We start from the raw sequence: 21390 nt of genomic DNA, 5'->3' as shown, positions 1-21390 counted from the left end.
AGAGGGTCCACACATCTCAACAGATTTGCAAAGTTTCTCTGGGCTAGTCCCACAGATTTCTCTGATTTCTCTGTTTAGTTTCCTTAATTGCCGCTGCTGTGGCTGTGAGGGTTACTCTTGCTCTTTTTTATGTGTGTCTCTGTGTTCGCACTGTTGTTCATTTCTCTCCCCCACCAAGAGGTGGTGACTCTTAATCTAATTGGAAAATAGTCCAAGTTGCCTGCTTATTTTGCTTAGGTCTGTCCCTGGCATGGGCTCTCAAACCTGGCCCACTCCCGGCCACCGCTATTACCTAGTTCTCTAAAGGGCCCTATGGTACATCCTGGACCAACTGGTCCTCAAAGCCAATTTACTTCCAGCTACCTTATTTGGGCTACCATCCTGATGCTGAGCACTCTCCAGGATCTGGGCCCCATCCACCTTCACTGTCCTCCATTCAGGATGCACCTGGGCACATCACATACTTGCTAGTCTTTCTTCCTGTCATGCCCTGCACATGGCCCATGAGTTCCCTCACTAAACACTATCTCCTGTGCACCGATAAGGAGGACTCTCAAGGGAGTGGAAGGACAGGGGCTCTAGACTCAGACTGACTTAAGTTTAAATTATGGCTCTCCATCTTACTGGAGTGTCACCTTGGGCACGGGATCATGCCTAGGTCCAATCCCTCCGATTGCTATTGCGAAGGTGAAAGGAACTTTCCTCAAAAAGTTAAACGTAGAGTTACCATATCACCCAGCAATTCCACTCCTAGGAATGTACCCAAGAGAAATGAAAATGTATGTCCCTACCAAGACTTGAACACCAGTGGCATGCTTCATAATACTCAAAAGGTGGAACCAAATCAATTGCCCCTTCACAGACAAATGGACAACATATTAAATTGTGATATATGCATACAATGGAACATCATTCAGTCATAAAAAGGCAGTAAGTACTACAGCATAGATGAACTCTGAAAATATTATAAGTGAAAGAAGCCAGTCACAAAAGATCCCTTATTCTATGATTTTATTCATGTGAAATGTCCAGAATAAGAAAGCATAGGGGTTGTAGCTCAGGGGTAGAGCATTTGCCTGCAGAATAAGCGCGTTTATAGAGGCAGAGAGTAGATTAGTGGCTGCTTAGGATTGGGGGGATTGGCGGGATAATGGGGTGAGAGATAATGGGAACTGGATTTTTCTGAGGTGTTGAAGATAGCAATGACCGTTGAACCATGCAGGGGTTGGGGTGCTGACCCTCTGTGGAGTTGAAAATCCGAGTATAATTTCTATGCAGTTACTCTTATCTAGTTCCTCCCTTACCCACAGTTCCACATCTGAGGATTCAACCAACATAGAACTCTAGCATTTACTGTTGAAAAAAATCCTTGTATACACGGACCTACACAGTTCAAACCCGTGTTGTGCAAGGGTCGACTTTATTCTAAAAAAGGAACCATTATAGCTGGTTTACAGTGTTCTGTCAATTTTCTACTGTACAGCATGGTGACCCAGTTACACATACATGTATACATTCTTTCTTCTCGCATTATCACGTCTCATCATAAGTGACTAGATATAGTTCCCAGTGAAAATTGACAGAACACTGTAAACCAGCTATAATGAAAAATAAAATAAAAATCATTATATAAAAAAACTTCAGATCCTTCAGATGATCTATTGCAATGTGAAAATAAAAGTCTAAGGTGCAAAATTAAAAAAGGAATAATAAAACATAAAAATAAAAAAATAAAAAAGGAGCCAGACACAAGAGGTTGCATAGGGCATGATTTCCTTCCTTTGAAAGGTCTGCAAGAGTCGCGTCCCCAGAGAAAAAGCAGATCAGTGGTTACTAGGCCACGGGGGGAGGGGCGGATGGGAAGTTACTGTTGGATGTGGATGGGGTATCTTCCTGGGGCCATGAAAAAGCCTCAGAACTAGGGAGGCGTAGTGGTTCCACACCACCACGAAGGCACAAAACGCCACTGAAGTGTAGACTTTAAAATGGCTAATTTGTGTTATGTGAATTTCACCTCAATTTTTTTTTTTAAAGATGAAAGGAATCACGGTACATGATAAGTGACTCTGACCGTAAACCACAGCTGTTGCTACCAGCATCCTTATCGCTCTGCAAGCCATGCGGGCCTTCCTTTCTGCCCCATGAGCAGCAACCCTGTTTTAAGAATCTCTCTCAGGTTTGGAGGAACCAAAACGCATGTTATCACACATGTTAAAATGCACCCACTTCCCATTTTTAAACATTTCCGAAATGCAAAATGAGAAAATTTTAAAAAAATAACGTCGCTTTCAAAATGAGTTGACTACAAGCAGCTAATTTAATCTATTATGTGTTCTTGAGAATTCTGAATTCTAGTGAATGGAGAAAATCAAGCTTACATATTGTTTTCAAGGGTAGTGGAATTTGTATCTATTCAAAATCCAACAATTCATGAATTGAGATGGAGTTATATGATATGTAGACATTTGATAAGCAATTTTTCTGGCCTCACCCCAGGGAATAGGAAGTTCCAAGGGCAGGGATGGAACACTTGCCACAGTGGTGACACGAGCCACAAGCAGTGACAATGCCAGATCGTCAACCCACTGGGCCACCAAGGGAACTCCTTGATAAACAGTTTTGAGGGAGTTCCCGTTGTGGCTCAGTGGAAACAAATCCGACTAGTATCTATGAGGATGTGAGTTTGATCCCTGGCCTTGCTCATGGGTCAGGAATCTGGCGTTGCCGTGAGCTGTGGTGTAGATTGCAGATGCAGCTCGGATCCTGCGTTGCTGTTACTGTGGTGTAGGCTGGCAGCTGTGGCTCCTATTCGACCTCTAGCCTGGAAACTTCCATGTGCCACAGGTGAGGCCCTAAAAGGCAAAGCCAAACCAAACCAAACCAAAACAAAACAACACACTAAAAGCAAAAACAAACAATTTTGATTTTGTAATTCCCCTTCTCATCTAGGCTTTCAAAACTTTTCATAAGCCCCTCAAAAAGTTATAGACTAAAATTATGCGCCTAGGATGCCCAGTGGATAGATAAATCAGCCCTGGAGGCAAGTTCCCTTTTAGTTTCTGTTCTATACTTTGCAAAAAAAAAAAAAAAAAAAAATCCTGACAGAAGCCAAGCAGTGGTTTTGAAGGATAAGGCCAAGGTGAGATGTCTATAAGATTTCAGAGGTTTTTTTGTTTTGTTTTGTTTGTTGGCTGAACCCCTGCATACAGAAGGTCCCAGGCCAAGGACTGAATCTGAGCTGCAGTCGAAACCCATGCCACAGCTGCAGCAACATCAGATCCTTAAACCACTGCTCTGGGCTGGGGATCAAATCTGCACCTTAGCAGTTTCCCCACGCTTCTTCAGAAATGACGCCAGATACTTAATCTACCATGCCACAGTGAGAACTCCAAGATTTCAGGGTATTTCAGTGTGGAAGGATGGAAGAATAATAGTATAACGGTTAGGATTGATAATAAACAGCAAGGTCATAAAAACAGAAATACAGATCAGTGGAATAGGATAGAAAGCTCAGAATTAAACCCACACACCTGGAGTTCCCGTCAGTGGCAAAGCAGAAACGAATCCGACTAGGAACCATGAGGTTGCAGGTTCGATCCCTGGCCTCTCCCAGTGGGTTAAGGATCCGACGTTGCCATGAGCTGTGGTGTAGGTCGCAGACATGGCTCGGATATGGTGTTGCTGTGGCTCCGGCGTAGGCCGGCAGCTATAGCTCTGATTAGACCCCTAGTCTGGGAACCTCCATATGTCTTGGGTGTGGCCCTAAAAAGGACAAAAAGATAAAACAAAACAAAACAAAACCCACACACCTACAGTCAACTAATCTATTACAAAGGACGCAAGAATACACAATGAAGAAAAGACAGTCCCTTAAATAAAGTGGTGCTGGAAAAATTGGATAACCTCATGCAAAAGAATGAAATTAGAACACTCCCTAACACCATACACAAAAATAAACTCAAACATAAGACCAGACGCTATAAAACTCTCAGAGGAAAACATAGGCTGAACCTCTCTGACATAAACAACAGCAACATCTTCTCAGGTCCACCTCCTAGAGTCATGACAGTAAAAACAAAAATAAACAAATGGGACCTAGTTAAACTTAAAAGTTTCTGCACAGCAAAGGAAAGCCTAAACCAAATGAAAAGTCAACCCACAGAATGGGAGAAAATATTTGCAAAGGAAGCGACTAACAAGGGATTAAGCTCCAAATTTTATAAATACCTCCTGTAGCTCAATATCAAGAAAACAAACAACCCTCCCAAAAAAATGGGCAGAAGATCTAAACAGACAGTTCTCCAAAGAAGACATACAGATGGCCAAAAAACACTTGAAAAGATGTTCAACATCACTCATTATTAGAGAAATGCAAATCAAAAATACTATTAGGTACCACCATACACTGGCCAGAATGGCTGTCATCAAAAAGTCTACAAAAAATAAATGCTAGAGAGGGCGTGGAGAAAAAGGAACCCTATTATACTGTTGGTGGGAATATAAACTGGTGCAACCACTGTGGAAAACAGTATGCAGATTCCTCAGAAAACTAAAAGTAGAACTACCATTTGATCCAGCAATCCCACTCCTGGGCATCTATCCAGAGAAAACCATGACTCGAAAAGACACATGTACTCCAGTGTTCATTGCAGCACTATTTGCAATAGCCAAGACATGGAAACAACTTAAATGTCCATCAACAGAGGCGTGGATCAAGAAGATGTGGTACATATACACAAGGGAATATTACTCAGCCATTAAAAGGAAAGAAATAATGGCATTTGCAGCAACATGGATGGACCCGGAAATTATACTAAGTGAAGTCAGTCAGACAGTGAGACATCACCGTCACATGCTTTCACTGACATATGGAATCTTAAAAAAAAGACAGACTGAACTTCTTTGCAGAACAGATGCTGACTCACAGACATTGAAAAACTTATGGTTTCCAAAGGAGACAGGTTGGGTGGTGGGAGGATGGGCTGGGGGTTTGGGATGGGAATGCTGTAAAATTGGATTGTGATGATTGCTGTACAAGGGTAAATGTAATAAAATCCATTGAGCTAAAAAACATAAACAGCAAGGTAAGGGTTTTTTTTTTGGGGGGGGGTGTTGTTTGGTTGTCTTGTTTTGTTTTGGCCAAGCCATAGGCATGCAGAAGTCCCCGGGCCAGGATCATACCCAAACCAGAGTGGTAACCAGAGCCACAGGAGTGACAATGCTGAATCCTTAACCCACTGAGCCACCAGGAAACTCCAAGATGAGAGTTTTAAAGTGGAATTCTCAAAAGAGTCTCAGAGAATAAACAATCCTTAAGACCATCTATTGAAGAGTCAAATAGTTTAAGGTTTATTTAAATGGATTTTTCTGGGAAGCTCCTGAAATCAACCATAAAGTTAGCAATTTACCTTGCAGGGCCCAGGGGAATGGTAGAGTCACGTTAGGGAGGGCAGCTGAACAGTGAGGCCATGTCACTACAAACAGGAAACCATGTGTACACATGCTGCTGCTCCGGGAAATAACCCGAGGCCATCTTGCCCACAGAGCACTTTAAATCAGAGTAGAAGGATTTAAAATCGTATTTGAATGAAAATGTCAGAACTAGAACTTGGACTGGCAACAGGCTGGGATGGAGACAAGAGCGAAGGCGGCAAGGTGGATAGTGGGATATTTCAGGCGTGAGGGCGTGAGAACTTCCTAGAGATCCTCTAGCCTTTCCTACCCATGTTGTCATCTATCCAGAAAACACGCCACTGGGTTTCACCTGTGTGGCGGCCACTGTTCTCCACCCAAGACCTGTTTTTGTAGGGCTTACAGAGACCTCCCACAATGCACACGGGCAGGATGAGTGACGTCATGACTTTCGTCCAAGACTCTGATTGTCTTATGGGTTAAAAATCTTACCCATCTCAAATTCAAGTCCTGGGCATTCGTTTCCTATGACTGGTATCACAGATTACTGCAGACTTAGTGCTTAAGATGTCACACACTGAAGTTCTTGCTATGGCGCACTGGGTTAAGAATGTGACTGTTGCAGCTCAGGTCACTGCAGAGGCTCCGGTTCAATGCCAGGGCCCAGCACAGAGGGTTAAGGATCCACCATTGCTGTAGCTTTGGCTCAGATTTGGTCCCTGGACCCATAAAATTCCATATGCCATGAAATCAACAACAACCAAAAACCCGCATTTATTTTTTTACAGTTCTGGAGGTCAGAAGGCCAAAGATCCAGGTGTCAGCAGGGCTGTATTCCTAGTGGGGACTCTAGTGGAGAGTCCGTTTCTTGGCCTTTTCCAGCACTTACAGATCAATGGCATTCCTTGGCCAATGGCCCCTCCTCTGTCTACAAGGCTCAGCTTGGAAACATAGCACCTAGAAATCTCTCTCTCTCTCTCTCTCTCTCTGACTTGGCTTCCATTGTGAGTCAGAATCTCCTGCCTCCCTCTGCTGAAGACTTTCATGATTACATTTAGGTCCCATCTGGATAATCCATCCCCCATCTCCAGGTCCTTAGCTTAATCACATCTATAAAGGTCCCTATTGTCATGTAAGGAAACATTCTCAGGTTTAGGGGTCAGGACCTGGACACCCTTGGGAAGCATCCTTCTTCCAGCCACGCCGTCCAAGACTAGAGCTCATTCTCTTTTCCCAGGAACGCGCTTCCCTCTGCTTCCCAGTGGAGGTTTCCACTCCGGCCAAGCCCATTATCGAGGGGTTCTCACTGTCTTGCCCCATTATCCTGGCCTCCAGGTTTTCTCACAATGTCCTTGCCCCTCTCTTGACTTTTCCACGTTCTCCTCATCTTTTAGGGCCTCTAGAAACCCACTAGGAAGCCCTCCTTGGAGACTGCAGCTCATCTCTTCTTCCTTAATCCCTCCTATACACCGCAAACGCAGTAAGATCCTGGAGTTCCCCGGTTAAGGATCTGGGGTTGTCACTGCTGTGGCTGGGGTCCCTGCTGTGGTGCAGGTTCGATCCCTGGCCCAGGAACTTCCGCATGCCTTGGACACAGCCAAAAGATAATAATAAAATAAAAGAAACATGATAAGATTCTGTTAGCTTTTTTTGTCTCTGTCTTATCTCTTCAAAGGCAGAGACTGAGCCTCAGGCATTTCTGGTTGTGCATTAAATAAATATCAGAGCAATGGATTATTTTACCTGGTGAGGAAGGAGTGATGAGGAAATCGTATGATGTCAGTAACCAAATAAATGAGGACATACAGTGTGGAAACTCTGAGCAACAGTCTGCCCCCCACTGAGTGGAATGAATGGGTGCAAAGTGTGACTTGCCAAGGGGCTTGGGTTGGTTCTTTAAAAGAAGGCCAGCTTCCTGAGTTTTGAGCCATGGGGATTAGTAGGGTGGGCTGTGGAATCTCACACTCCGGCTGCCTTTAGGCAGAGGGAACAGATGGCCTCCACCCCAAGGATAACCCGGGTAAGCTGGGGTTAGCACAGGGGTTGAACTGACTCACTCTTTTGCTCCAGGAATCTATGTGAGTGGAGTCCAGGGCGAACACGGCCACACGCCTTTCATTCCCTGCTACTCTTTCTCTTCCCAGTGATGATCCTTGGGGACTGATTTTGAATGACGCACCTGATCAGGAAAAGCAAATTGGAAAAAGAAGTTACTCGAAAGCACCCTGCGTGGCAGTATCCATCTATACGTCCCAGAACTATATGCATCCGTCAGGACAATAAATGCTGGCTGCTGTAATTGTCTCCGGATCTCAGTGTTAGCATCACAAAGAACGGCTGTCCCTTCTCCACTGTCTGAAGCAGCCTGGGCCACTCTTCTGGGCTCTCCTCCATACAGTAACCCAGGGATCTAGTCTCCTTACCTTTTGGGAAGCCATCAACTTCACCATGACCTCCAGGGTCATGAGGGAAGAAGGGCGTGCAGCAGAGGTCATGCAGGGAGCTTCATGGCCAAGCCTACAGGTACCTCCCAGGCCTTGTGCCCACTTTCTATCGGCCAGAACCTAGTGAAATGGACTATGAACCCCCTGCCTTGTCCATCTCTGCTACAGAAACATCCCCATGTACCAAGCATCACCCGTGCCTTCATCTGAATGTTTGATTAATACATTTTTGTCCCAATTCTCTCAGAGGTCTTGGGGCAAGGAGACTGAACCTTCGGGTCACTGACCGGTGATGGCATTATCCCGACAGAATAGAGTTGCTTCTGGAACTCCTGAGAGCGTGTACAGACCAGGCATCCAGTCCAGTGGTGATTTCCTGTAAATGATAAGGTAAGAGGCATCCTACAGTGATTTGCAATTGGGGATTTTGCTTTGACTTCCTCCCTTCCTTCCTCCTTCCCTCCCTCTTTCTTTCTTTCTTTCTTTTTTTTTTTTTTTTTTTTTTTTGGTCATTTTAGGGCCACACCTGCAGCATATGGAAGTTCCCAGGCTCGGGGTTGAATCAGAGTTGCAGCTGCCGGCCTGAACCACAGCCACAGCAACGCCAGATCCATGCCTCTTTTGTGATCCACACTACAGCTCACAGCAATGCCAGATCCTTAACCCACTGAGCGAGGCCAGGGATTGAACTCCCATCCTCATGGATACTAGTCAAGTTCTTAACTCTCTGAGCCACAACAGGAACTCCATATGGTTTGAGATAGAACCACATTCCAAGTCATTTGGCTTCACGAAAAAAAGAAAGGAAAGTGGGGTTTTTCTACCTTCAGCCTCAGCCAGCATGTGTGTGCACACCTGTGGGGGGGGTCAGCAAGCCTGCCATACCCTTGAGGCCAAGGGCACCAGCCCTCGCTCCCGTGTGCATTGGCTGGACAGGGAGGGGATTGCCCAAGACCAGCCCTGGGTGGCTTTCCAGCCTGTGCCATTCCCCAGCTCCGGAACCCCTGCCCCCGCCCTCAGCCCTCTCCAAAGCAGCTACTTTCCTTCTGGGGAAATTTCCCTGCAAGGACCATGATCTTTGCCGTCCTCCTGGAAGGAAGGGGACCTGCTTTGCAGTGGCTGGTAGAATTTTTTTACCATATCAAGGGTAGTGTGGTCAAAATCCATACTTGTCTTCGTCTCTTCAAATTAGTTTTAAGTTTTGCACAGCATCACTCACATTCGGCAAGGGAATGCATGTGAAAATGCCTCCTAGCACAGTGCCTGACATGCAAAAAAATGTGGATTGCTCTATTTATAAATGACCTTTCTGTCTGGCTCTAGTTTTCTTAATAATCTCACTGAGAGTGTTTTGCCTTCCCCCGCCCCCGCCCGACACCCCGCAAAGCATATTCGTCTAGCAACATTTTTTTTTTAATGGCCACACCTATGGCATATGGAAGTTCCCAGGCCAGGGACTGAATCCCAGCACCAGCTGTGACCTAGGCTGCAGCTGCAGCAAAGCTGGATCCTTTAACCCACTGCGCCAGGTGGGGGATCAAACCCGCACCGCCACAGCAAACTGAGCTGCTGCAGTTGGAGTCTTTTCTTTTTCTCCTATGTTTTGGGTTTTATCTTTTGTTGTTTTATTAATCCAAGGCGCCACATCGGGAACTCCCGTTCAGCAACTTTCCCATCTCGGGTTCTTGAACCTAGAAAATGAGACACAGGCTGGTTGCCGGTGAGGACCGCAGTCCACTGGCTCCTCTCACTCCAGAATCTTGCTGACTTCTAGCTGCTTCTCCCACTGACGTCAGCACAACCGACCCCCAAATGCCAGTGACTTATTTCCCAACGCCTCCCCCTTAGTGCTCCCTGAAATCATATTCCGAGGCAGTCTGAGTACAGAAGTCTTCTGGAATGTTCTTTGGATAAATCAATGAATACCATGAGAGTGTGTGAGTAAGAGAATATATCACAACAAAAGCCAGTGGATGCTCTTTCTCAACTGGGGGGGGGGCGGGGGGGCTGCTCCGGGGCACAACTGTCATTGTGTTGGGAAACAAAACAAAATATCCTCTCTTCCACCCCCTCCCTGTCATATCCCAGTGAAAATTCACCCATGGGGGGGTGCGCAGGGGGGAATGGACGCCAAGATGTCTTTGAACTTAACTGTTTTATGTGTTTTCTTAACATTTTGCTCTGGGACATCTGTCTTGGCTTAAAAGCACATCTATTTATATCAACAACCGTTTACCCGGAGTCCTTGGAGACTGATTCACACAGATGTTGCACGCTGTGGGTTTCTAATAAAATTCACTTGGAAAAAATGTGGCATTCATCTCTCTTCCCCTCCTCCCCCCAGTCGATTTAAATCTTAGAAATGTGCGGAGTTCTCTTCGAGGCTCAGCAGTAGAAAAAACTCCACTAGTATCCATGAGGAGGCATGTTCAATCCCTGGCCTCGCTCAGTGGGTTAAGGATCCGGCATGGCTTTGGGGGTGGGTTACAGATGTGGCTCAGACCCTGCATTGCTGTGGCTGTGGCATGGGCTGGCAGCTACAGCTCCTATTCAACCCCTAGCCTGAGAACTTCCATATGCCACACATGCGGCCCTAAAAAGCGGAAATACATAAATCTTGGAAATTCGAAAACCTTAGGTTTCTGTGTACGCAACACACATCCTTTTGGCTTTTATAACACGTGACTCAGTCCTGTAGTGATGGGTGGAATGATGAGTCATTTTCATCCTATGAAGCCTGGAAAACAGTGCTCTTGGAGGACCTGGCTTGCTTAGAAGACCAGTGATGGGATTACTCATCCAAACAGAGACCAGCCCCCAGGCTGGAGGCTGGGAGCTGTACTCCGGGTGATGTTTATTCAACCACTGCCTTGGCACCCACCACGGTGGAAGTGGGTAGGGAAAGCTGAAGGTGGCATTACAGAGTACACTCTTGCCAGCGAGCAGACCCTGATGGAGAGCTGGAGGAGGAGAGAAACGAGGGTGAAACGAGACTCGTCGACCTTGGAAAGCCATGGGCTCGTAGTGCGATTTCTTATGCACAGCAGACTCTTTGAGTCCACTCTCCTCGGGTCCCACTGACTCCAGGTGGGAGAGTTCTCTGCTTTCAGGGCCCCCAGCAGGTCTGTACTGCCTTTCGCACACAGCAGATTCAGTTCTATTCAACACGTGTTGGTCTGGGATTTGTGCCCAAAGCCAGATCTTTTTTTCGTTTTTTTTTTTTTTTTTTTTCTTTTTTTTTTTCTTTTTAGGGCTACAGTCTCCGCATATGGAGGTTCCCAGGCTAGGGGTCGAATCAGAGCTATAGCTGCCAGCCACAGCCACAGCCACAGCAACGCCAGATCCGAGCCACATCTGCTACCTACACCAAAGCATAAGGCAACGCCAGATCCTTGACCCACTAAGCAAGGCCAGGGATCCAACCCACAACCTCATGGTTCCTAGTCGGATTTGTTTGTGCTGCGCCACAACGCCACAACGGGAACTCCCAAAGCGAGGTCTTACCGATAGAAGGTAATTTGTGAAGCCACGTTTTCCTTATTCCTTGAAATGGCACATGTACGTGTATACAGACAAGGGCCTTTTTCTCTTGGAAAATACTGTCTCCTGAATCAAGCCACTTAAAGTAAACTTAAGTAAGGTGGGAACCATGTCATAGAACCAGTGGGAGGAAGGCGACAACAGGACAGCATCTTGAAAATAAAACTTTAAAAAATGATGAATACAGCACAGACTTTGAAAAACGTATGGTTTCCACATGAGACAGGTTGGGGGGTGGGGGATGCACTGAGGGTTTGGGATGGACATGCTATAAAATTTGGTGGTGATGATGGTTGTACAACAATAAATGTAATAAAATCCATTGAGTAATTTAAAAAGAATTTAAAAATGATGAATGTAAATATTTTGGGGTTTTTTGGGACACCCCCATGGCAATGGGAAGTTCCTGGGCCAGGGATCGAACCCACAGCAGTAACTTGAGCCATAGCAATGATAATATCGAATCCTTAACCACTAGGCCACAGGGAACTCCTTTTTTAAATAAAAATTAATACATTTTAAGTTGTAACTGCAACTCCAGCCTTCATGACACACTGAGTGATTCCAGTGGTTCCTTGAACATGTCTTTTATCTTCAAGAAACCTGTTCTCCCAGGTGAGAGTTGAAGTTCTAGTTTGTCATCAGTTTGCATTGTTTTTGCACTTTGTTTTCTGATCATTTCTTTTTTCTTTCTTTCTTTCTTTCTTTCTTTCTTTTGGGTCCTTTTAGGGCTGCACCTGCCGCATATGGAAGTTCCCAGGCTAGGGGTTGAATCAGAGCTGTAGTTGCCAGCCTACACCACAGCCACAGCAATGCCAGATCAGAGCTGCATCTGCGACCTATGCTACAGCTTGCAGCAATGCCCGATCTTTAACCCACTGAGTGGGGCCAGGGATCGAACCCGCAGCCTCATGGATACCAGTCAGGTATGGATACTAATCAACTCTCCAATGATTTCAATATTTACCTGTTTGTAAGATTGGTATAGACCCTGACTCCAATAATTTGCAATCAAGATTGGTGCTGGGGGGAGTTCTCATTGTGGCTCAGCGGATTATGAACCTGACCAGTACCCATGAGGATGTGAGTTCGATCCCTGACCTTGCTCAGTGGGTTAAGGATCTGGCACTGACCCAAGCTACGACAAAGGTCCCAGATGCAGCTCAGAGCCAGTGTTGCCGTGCCTGTGGCCTAGGCCAGTAGCTAGCTCTAATTCGACTCCTAGCCTGGGAACTTTCACATGCCTCAGGTATGGCCCAAAAGAGCCAAAAAAAAAAAAAAAAAAAAAAAAAGACTGGGGTTGGATGTGGCAGGGTTTGAGTGTCAGCTACTTCTCTAAGTGATCAGTTCATTGCAGAATATTTAAGAATTATGCTTATTTTGGCTTTGCTTTGTAACACTGTCATAATTCTACATTCCAGAGGAATACCCTGATTAAAAAGACTTCTCTTTGGAGATCCCAACGTGGCGCAGCAGAAATGAATCCAACTAGGAACCATGAGGTTGTGGGTTCGATCTCTGGCCTCGCTCAGTGGGTTAAGGATCTGGCGTTGCTGTGAGCTATGGTGTAGGTCGCAGACGTGGCTTTGATCTGATGTTGCTGTGTCTGTGGTGTAGGCCGGCAGCGGTAGCTCTGACTGTACCCCTAGCCTGGGAACCTCCATATGCCTTGGGTGTAGCCCTAAAAAGCAAAAACAAAACGAAACCAAAAAAACCCACAAACCTCTTTGATACATATTGATGTTTATAATGAACAAGGCCCTTTATCCCCACTGATTGATTTGAACCTCACAATGACTCAGTTATCTCAGGATGATTGCCCAGTTCTATAGATGCAAAAATCAGAGGCTCAGAGAGGTTTAGCAATGTGCCTGACATCACACAGTGGATAACAGAGGAGCTGGGATCCATAATGAAGTCTGCCTGATTTCAACGCGTGTAGCACTAACCTCTCTAAACACTTCATCCAAGTCAGCTGCCCTGGGTGGTCCACAGTCTGAAAGTCAGATCTACCCATTGCCAGTAATCAGGCCACACTTTTCCAAACCTCCCAACCTCTGACCTGGCCCAAAAGGAACGTCTCCCAATTCAGTTGAAAGGTGGTGGAAGCTTAGGACATCATTTTAATTCTATGCGCCTCCGATTATCTGCCAGGGAGCATCTTAGTCTGTACTTCTGAGCATCGGAAACACATTCTCACAAGGAATAACTTGCTAAAAGCAATAGAAACCCTGCCTGGCAGTCATGGTCTCCGTAGTTCATGCGTATTTTGTTGCTGGACTTCAACGAGTTGACATCTACTCTGACAAAATCACTTCAAGAACATCACAGCTCTGATGGTTTTCAGATGAAATTTCCAACAATATTTTGTAGCGTCTTTGTTGTCAACCAATGGATCAGGTGGTCTGCAGCCCACTATGAAGATTGGTTTTTCACTTGCTCTTACTGTGATTTGTGAAGGACCCTGGTAAAAATGACAATGCCTTTGAGGATGCTGAATATACTATGTGGACTCTGTGCAGGTGGAGGGGAGCTGAGTCACCGGGTGTTTGTTATGGCAGCCCGTGATTGGCTGCTGGACTGGATGGCCCGCCCACCAGGAGTTCTGCTGTATGAGGTGATGGTTTTTTTTGTTTTTGTGTGTGTGGTTTTGTTTTGTTGTGTTTTTTGTTGTGGTTTTTTTTTTGTTTTTTGTTTGTTTGTTTGTTTTTGGTTTTTAGGGCTGCACCTGTGGCATATGGAAGTTCCCAGGCTAGGGGTTGAATCACAGTCACAGCCACAGCAACATGAGATCCTGAGCCATGGCTGTGACATACACCACAGCTCATGGCAGGCGGGCTCCCTGACCCAGTGAGTGAGGCCACGGATAGAACCGGCATCCTCATGGATACTAGTCGGAGTCCTTTCTGCTGTGACACAATAGGAACTCTGATGGTTTTGACCAACGAAATCAGGTCTCTGGGACAAATCGGATCCTTGCAGGTGAATTCTTCAGCAGGTGACCCTAACGGCCAGCTTGAGGAGACCTTGTAGTGGCCAGATCACCATCCTGAGCTTCAATTTCCTTACTTCTAACATATAAACGATAACAGCAGGCTTCTGAAAGCATTCTAGAGTTGAGGGAGGTTTAGTTAGATAAAGCGTCTGAGAGTGTGTTGTCAGTGATGAAAAGCTGACTTCTAGGGAAGGGCTGAAGGGATCCATTCGGCTTTGCACACAAGTGAATTGTTTAAAAATTTAGGATTCGTGTTTCTTTAATAATATGTTGCTATATTTGAAAGCATCCCTTTGGAAGAATCATCTGGGCATACAATTCCAAAAGAAAATCAAAACTAATGCATTCCAACTTAGAGCTGCAAGGAAACAAAGCTGCCATGATCTTGGCTGCTGAGTACCGAACTTCTGAGACTGGTGCTGAGCTGTATCCTAAATGACTCTGCTTTAATCAACAACCCTCTCACCACCATAGTTATCGGAAAGGTAATTTATAGGATGCATTTACGTTTGAGGTATACCATCATGCCATTGCAAACCCCTACATTAATGAACTAAATTCCAAGCCCTGTTAATCATTCATGTAGGGTGTGTATTTGGATCTGACGTATCTGCAATTAGGCTTAATTAAAACCACCCACTTAGAGCATGCTGAAAGACCAGCATTTAAAAATAGGAGCTGAATAATTAGGGTCATTAATAGGAACAGATTATTTTGTTTATGATAGCTTAAAAATAAACAGAGATCAGCAGTTTGCTCGTTTCTAATGGAAACATAGAGGGCAGAGCAAAGCTACTTGGAAGGGAACCCCTTATTATGAGTCCAGGAGTGGCTTTCGTTCTGCATTCTCCTCCAAAGCATCTTCATCTTCAGGCTGCTGCAAGTGGAGGTTCTGCCCTGTGGGGGTTAGAGGAAAGCCCCTCATCTGGGGTGGAGCAAGCCAGCCAGGTGGGGACTAGAGTCAGCTTCCCTGGACCCCTGGTCGGGGGGCCTTAGAGCCAGGTCTGAACTGTACAGCCCCAGGTGGCTGCCCTCATGGCCACAGAGGCCTCCCAGAGCCCATTCGCTGTCATCACTGGTCCTGTGGTTACCCCGTGGCTTTTTCTAAGGCCACTGTGAACCTGTTGATGAAACGCCTGGCTCACCCACAGTCTGTTATTCCCTGCCCTGAAGTAAGCAGTTCACGTACATGTTGTGGCCCTCGTCTGAGATGTTCCCCAATCTTCTGCCTTGCTGGGGGGCTTAAAGAGCCTCCGATGACTTTCCAAGACAGTGGTGACTGTGGAAGCAGGTGTGAGGCCGTGGCATACGCAACCTAACTACCAGCACCCGAGCGGACCTCAGGAGTGCAAAGTCCACAGCTGTGCCTGGGTGGGGTGGGGGTGGCATGGTGACAAGCTGAACTCACACAGGGCACCAGAGGCAAATATTTATTGGCTGGTACCCAGTGGACAAAAGGAAGATTTTACTGGCCATGATGGTTTCCTAGGCTTGAGCCAGACTTTCTTCACAAAAATCTAGAGTAAGTATAAGTAGTGTGTGTGTGTGTGTGTGTGTGTGTGTGTGTGGTGGTGGGGGGTTCTGGGGCCAGGGATCGAACCCACGCCACAGCAGTGACCCACGCCACAGCAGTGACCCACGCCACAGCAGCGGCAACACTGGATCGTGAATCCACTGAGCCACCAGGGAACTCCCAGTTTTAAACCTCGTTCTTCAGGCTCAGAGTCATTCCAAGCCATGAGTAGGTTTGTGGTGAGGTTCACACTGTCGCCTGGATCAGCTGTGGGACAGTCAGCCTTCGCCTCCAGTGTCTGAGGTCAGGTCTTGCCCACCTAGAAATTCTATTCTGTGTTTTGGGTACTCCTGTTTACCTTTATTTCATAGTTTTACTGGCGGAGTAAACCTCATTCAACATTTTCATTCCGGCATTTTTTGAAGGTGGGGTTGGGGTGAGTTGGGTAGTCGAGTTTAGATTGGTTCAGATTCACCAGGAAATGATGCGAATCTGTTTTCGTGTGTTGATGAAATTGGTTAAATTGAATTTTGTTTCTATTATGAAGCAAAAAGTAATCCCTCTAGCAAAGATAAAATATGGGGTTTCTCAGTCTCATCAGTACTGATACTTTGGGCTGGATCTTTTTTTTTTTCTTTTTTTTTTTCTCTTTAGGGCCACACCTGCGGCATATGGAGGTTCCCAGGCTATGGGTCAAATCGGAGCTGCAGCTGCCGGCCTATGCCACAGCCAAAGCAACGTCAGATCTGAGCCACATCTGCTACCTATACCACAGTTCATGGCAATGCCGGATCCTTAACCCACTGAGCAAGGCCGGGGATTGAACCCTCATCCTCATGGAGACATGGACACTCCTGGGTCATTGTTGTTGTGAGGGGTTGTCCTGCACATTGTAGGGTGTCAGGCAGCATCCACAGCCTCTGCCCACCAGTGCTAGTAGCACTCTCTCCCCCACCCCCTCAGAGGGACAATCCAGCTGTTTCCAGCCACTGCCACATGTCCCCTGGGGGTAGGGGACAGAATTAGCCCAGTTGAGGAAGTTCCATTGTGGCTTAGTGATAACGAACTTGTCTAATGACCATGAGGACTCAGGTTTGATACCTGGCCTCGTTCAGTGGGTTAAGGATCCAGCATTGCCATGAGCTGTGGTGTAGGTCGCAGACACGGCTCGGATCGTGTGTTGCCGTGGCCTTGGTGTAGGCCAGTGGCTATGGCTCCAATTTAACCCCTAGCCTGGAAACTTCCATATGCCATGGGTACAGCCGAAAGAAAGAAAGAAAGAAAGAAAGAAAGAAAGAAAGAAAGAAAGGAAGGAAGGAAGGAAGGAAGGAAGGAAGGAAGGAAGGAAGAAAGGAAGGAAGAAAGGAAGGAAGAAAGGAAGAAAGAAAGAAAGAAAGAAAGAAAGGAAGGAAGGAAGGAAGAAAGGAAGAAAGAAAGGAAGGAAGGAAGAAAGAAAGAAAGGAAGGAAGGAAGGAAGGAAGGGAGGGAAAGAGAAAGAAAGAGAGAAAGAGAGAGAGAGAAAGAAAGAAAGAAATTGGCTCAGTTGAGAATCTGATATAACATAATAATCAGGGTGGGGAAAGTTCCTTCTGCCCTTCTCAATATCTAAAATATCTTGAACAAATTTTATTTTTCTAAGGTTCTCAAGGAATTACTGAATCTCAAGATTGTTTATTCTCTTCAAGAAGATAAAGTCTTCTACCCTCTTAAACATTTTTTTTTTTTGGTTTGTACTTCTGTTTCTCTATGCAATTTATCTCCTCCAATTTTCAGATTAGAAATGAAACTGTACATTAGTCATCCTTGCACTGTGTAAATTAGATCTACCCTCTACTTGCCCCCAAGATAAAAATACATCTTTTTTCCTAGCTTCTCAACTCCTTTCTACATTGACAAAATGTCAAACCATCCATAACTCTTGACTGTTGGGGGAGTTTTTCCATGGTTTTCTTCCAAGTTCAAACCATGGAAGAAAAACTTCACACATATATGGTGGGAAGCCTTCATCTTAAAACTGGTTGATGAATTTTTTCCCACGACTCCTGATCTCCTTCAAATCCAAATTCCCCCAGGCTTTGTGGCGTGCCACACCCGGGTGCTGCAAGTTGCAAATTGTGCGACCTGCGGTGCACTTCCCCGAGGAGCAGTGTAAATCGGTGATCACCCCTACATCTTACAGAGCTACCCCAGGACGGATGCACCGTTACTTTCTGAGCTTTGTCTCTCTTGGCTGATGTGGAAAGATGTGGATAATGGCCCGAAAGTGAAAAAGGAAGTTGTCGCTGTGGTTTTCAAATAAAATGAAGCAAAGCAGTGTTAGAGCAGGTCTGGCGGCGCCGACTCAGCGCTTGTCAAAAAAAGTAGTTCCTGGGGGGGTCAGAGGTGGAGAACAGGTTCCGGGATGAAGATGGCAGCAGAGGCGCTTCTGTTTCGATTTTCTGCGCTTCGAGGTGGTTTTAATTTTTTGAATCACTATGTTCTGACTTCATAATTTCCATCAGTGAAACACTTTCTCTTTCACTAGACAAGTGGCACTTTTGTATTTTCACGTCTGACTTTTCTTCCTCCCACTAGGAGATGATGGTCCAGTTACAGTTTGAATAAGGGCATCATTTTTCACTGGCCGAGGGTACCAGTCAAGGATACTCTGCAGCCAAGGACACCAGTGGGCAGTGTCACCGGACCTCAGCTTCCCCCCCCCACCCCCCTGTGTGTAATTGCATTTGGGGGGTGAAATTTGATATCATTTTCTTTTTTGTCTTTTTTTTTTTTCTGGCCAAACCATGGCATATGGAAATTCCCAGGCTAGGGATCAAATCAGCACTGTAGCTGCCATCCTACGCCGCAGCCGTGGCAATGCCAGATTCAAGCCGCTTCTACCCTGCTGTTCATGGCAACACCAGAATCCTTAACCCACTGAGCGAGGCCAGAGATTGAACCCACATCCTCAGGAGTACTAGTCAGGTTCTTAACCCTCTGAGCCACAACAGGAACTCTGAAATCATTGTGTAAATATGTCCAGCATCCCTTTTACACGGCAGCAGGAGCATTGGGCACAGCAGGCTTGGCCAGTCTTCCCCCCATCTCCCCCCTGGTCCCCATGGCCCCCAAACTTCAGAGCTAAGATGTTCACAGGAAGATGCCTGCTCAGAGGGTTAAGGGTCCAGCATTGGGCTGTGGTATAGGTCGCAGAGGTGACTTGGATCTGGTGTTGCTGTGGCTGTGGCATAGGCTGGCAGCTGTAACTCTGATTGAACCTAGCCTGGGAACTTCCATATGCTACACATGCAGTTATAAAAATTTTTTAAAAAATTGGACCCCTAGCCTGGGAACTTCCATATGCCATGGGTATGGCCCTAAAAAGACCCCCCCCCCAAAAAAAAAGAAAAAAAGAAGAAGAAGAAGAAGGACAAAATGCTGAAGGAGAGCAGCAGCCAAACCCCAGCCCTACCCTGTGACTTGGGTGCCATGTGAATGTCCTGGGGGTATGGGGACTAAGTCCCACAAACTGAGAAGCCTTTTTTTCCCCAGAGTTCCCCACTTTTTTTCATTTTTTAAAGTTTTACTGAAGGATAGCTGATTTAATGTTGTGGTAATTTCTGCTACACAATGCAGTGATTCAGGTATCCATGCCCACACATCCATTCTCTGTCAGATTCTGTTCTCACATAGGGTGTCAGGGAATACTGGGTAGAGTTCTCTGTGCTGTACAGCAGGTTCCTGTGGGCCCATCCTTCCATATACCTCAGTGTGCATAGGCCAGTCCCAAACCCCCACTCCGTCCCTTCGGTAACCGTGAATTCGTTTTCAAAGTCTATGAGTCTGTTTCTGTTCTGCAAGTAAGTTCATTTTTATCCATTTTTTAGATTCCACATATAAGTGATATCGTATCTTTGTCTTTCACTGTCTGACTAACCTCACTTGGTATGGTAATCTCTAGGTCCATTCATGTTGCTATAAATGGCATTATTTCATTCCTTTTAATGGCTGAGTAATATTCCATTGTGTATATGTACCACATCTTCTTTATTCACTCCTCTGTCAGTGGACATTCAGGTTGTCTCCATGTCTTGGCTATTGTGAATAGTCCTGCAATGAACATAGGGGTGAATCTATTTTTTCAAATTATGGTTTTCTCCAGATGGATGCCCAGGAGTGGGATTGCTGGATCATAGGGTAGTTCTATATTTATTTTTTTGAGAAACCTCCATACTGTTTTCCATATTGATTATGCCAATTTACATTCCCACCAACAGTTTAAGAGGGTTCCTTTTTCTCTGCACCCTCTCCAGCATTTATTGTTCATAGACTTTTTGATGATGGCCTTGCTGCCTGGTATAAGGTGGTACCTCGTAGTAGTTTTGAATTGCATTTCTGTAATAACGAAGGCTGTTAATCATCTTTTCCTGTTGCGTGGTTTTTGTTGTTTTTTTTTTTTTTGCCATCTGTGTGTTTTCTTTGGATAAATTTCTGTTGAGATCTTCTGCCCATTTTTTGATGGGGTTGTTTGCCTTTTTGATACTGAGCTATGAGTTTGTATATTTTGGAGATTAATCCTTTGTCAGTCACTTCATTTGCAGATATCTTCTCCATTCTGTGGGTAGTCTTTTTGTTTCGTTTATGATTTCTTTTTTCTGAGAAAGAACTTTTAAGTTTAATTAGGCCCCATTTGTTTATTTTTGTTTTTATTTTCATTAGTCTAGGAGGTGGATCTGGGAAGATATTGCTGCAGTTTATGTCAGAGAATGTTCTGTTCTGCTTATGTTTTCCCCTAAAAGTTTTATAGTATCCGGTTTCATATTTAGGTCTTTTAATCCATTTTGGTTTGGGGTATGGTGTTCTAATTTCATTCTTTTTCCAGTTGCTGTCCAGTTTTCCCAGCATCACTGATTGAGGAGACGGTCTTTCTTCACTGTATCTTCTTGGACAAACTGGGAAACTTAATAGAAAGCTATTCTCACAGTTTTGGAGGCCATCAGGGTGTCATGGGCGGGGGGGTTGCTCTCTCTAAAACCCAAAGGGAAGGATCCTTCCTTGCCTCACCCAGCTTCTGATGGTTTCTAGCCTGGCCCTTCTTGGCTTATAGACTCATCACTTCCACCTCTGCCTCCATCTTCACCAGGCCTTCTCCCGGCATCTCTATCTCAGAGCCTCCTCTTTTATAGGGACAACAGTCATGTTGGATCAGGGGTCCACCTTAATCCAAAGTGACCTCTTCTTAAAACTGCAGGTAATCCAAATAAGGTCCTGTTCCAGGACACGAGAGAGTAAGCCTTCAACATATCATTTTGGGGGACAGTTCAACCCATAACAGAGTCCTCCACAGGCTTTGTGGGTTTTGGGGGTTTTTGTTTGTTTGTCTTGGGTTTTTTTTTTAAACTTTTATTACAGTTTATTTACAATGTTCTGTCAATTTCTGCTGTATAGCAAAGTGACCCAATTACACACACACACACACACACACACACACACACACATATTCTTTT

The sequence above is a fragment of the Sus scrofa genome, chromosome 13 (assembly GCF_000003025.6).
Source record: "Sus scrofa isolate TJ Tabasco breed Duroc chromosome 13, Sscrofa11.1, whole genome shotgun sequence".
NCBI classification, from domain to species: Eukaryota; Metazoa; Chordata; class Mammalia; order Artiodactyla; family Suidae; genus Sus; species Sus scrofa.
The sequence above is the reverse complement of the archived record's forward strand: the minus strand, read 5'-3'. Positions refer to the sequence as shown.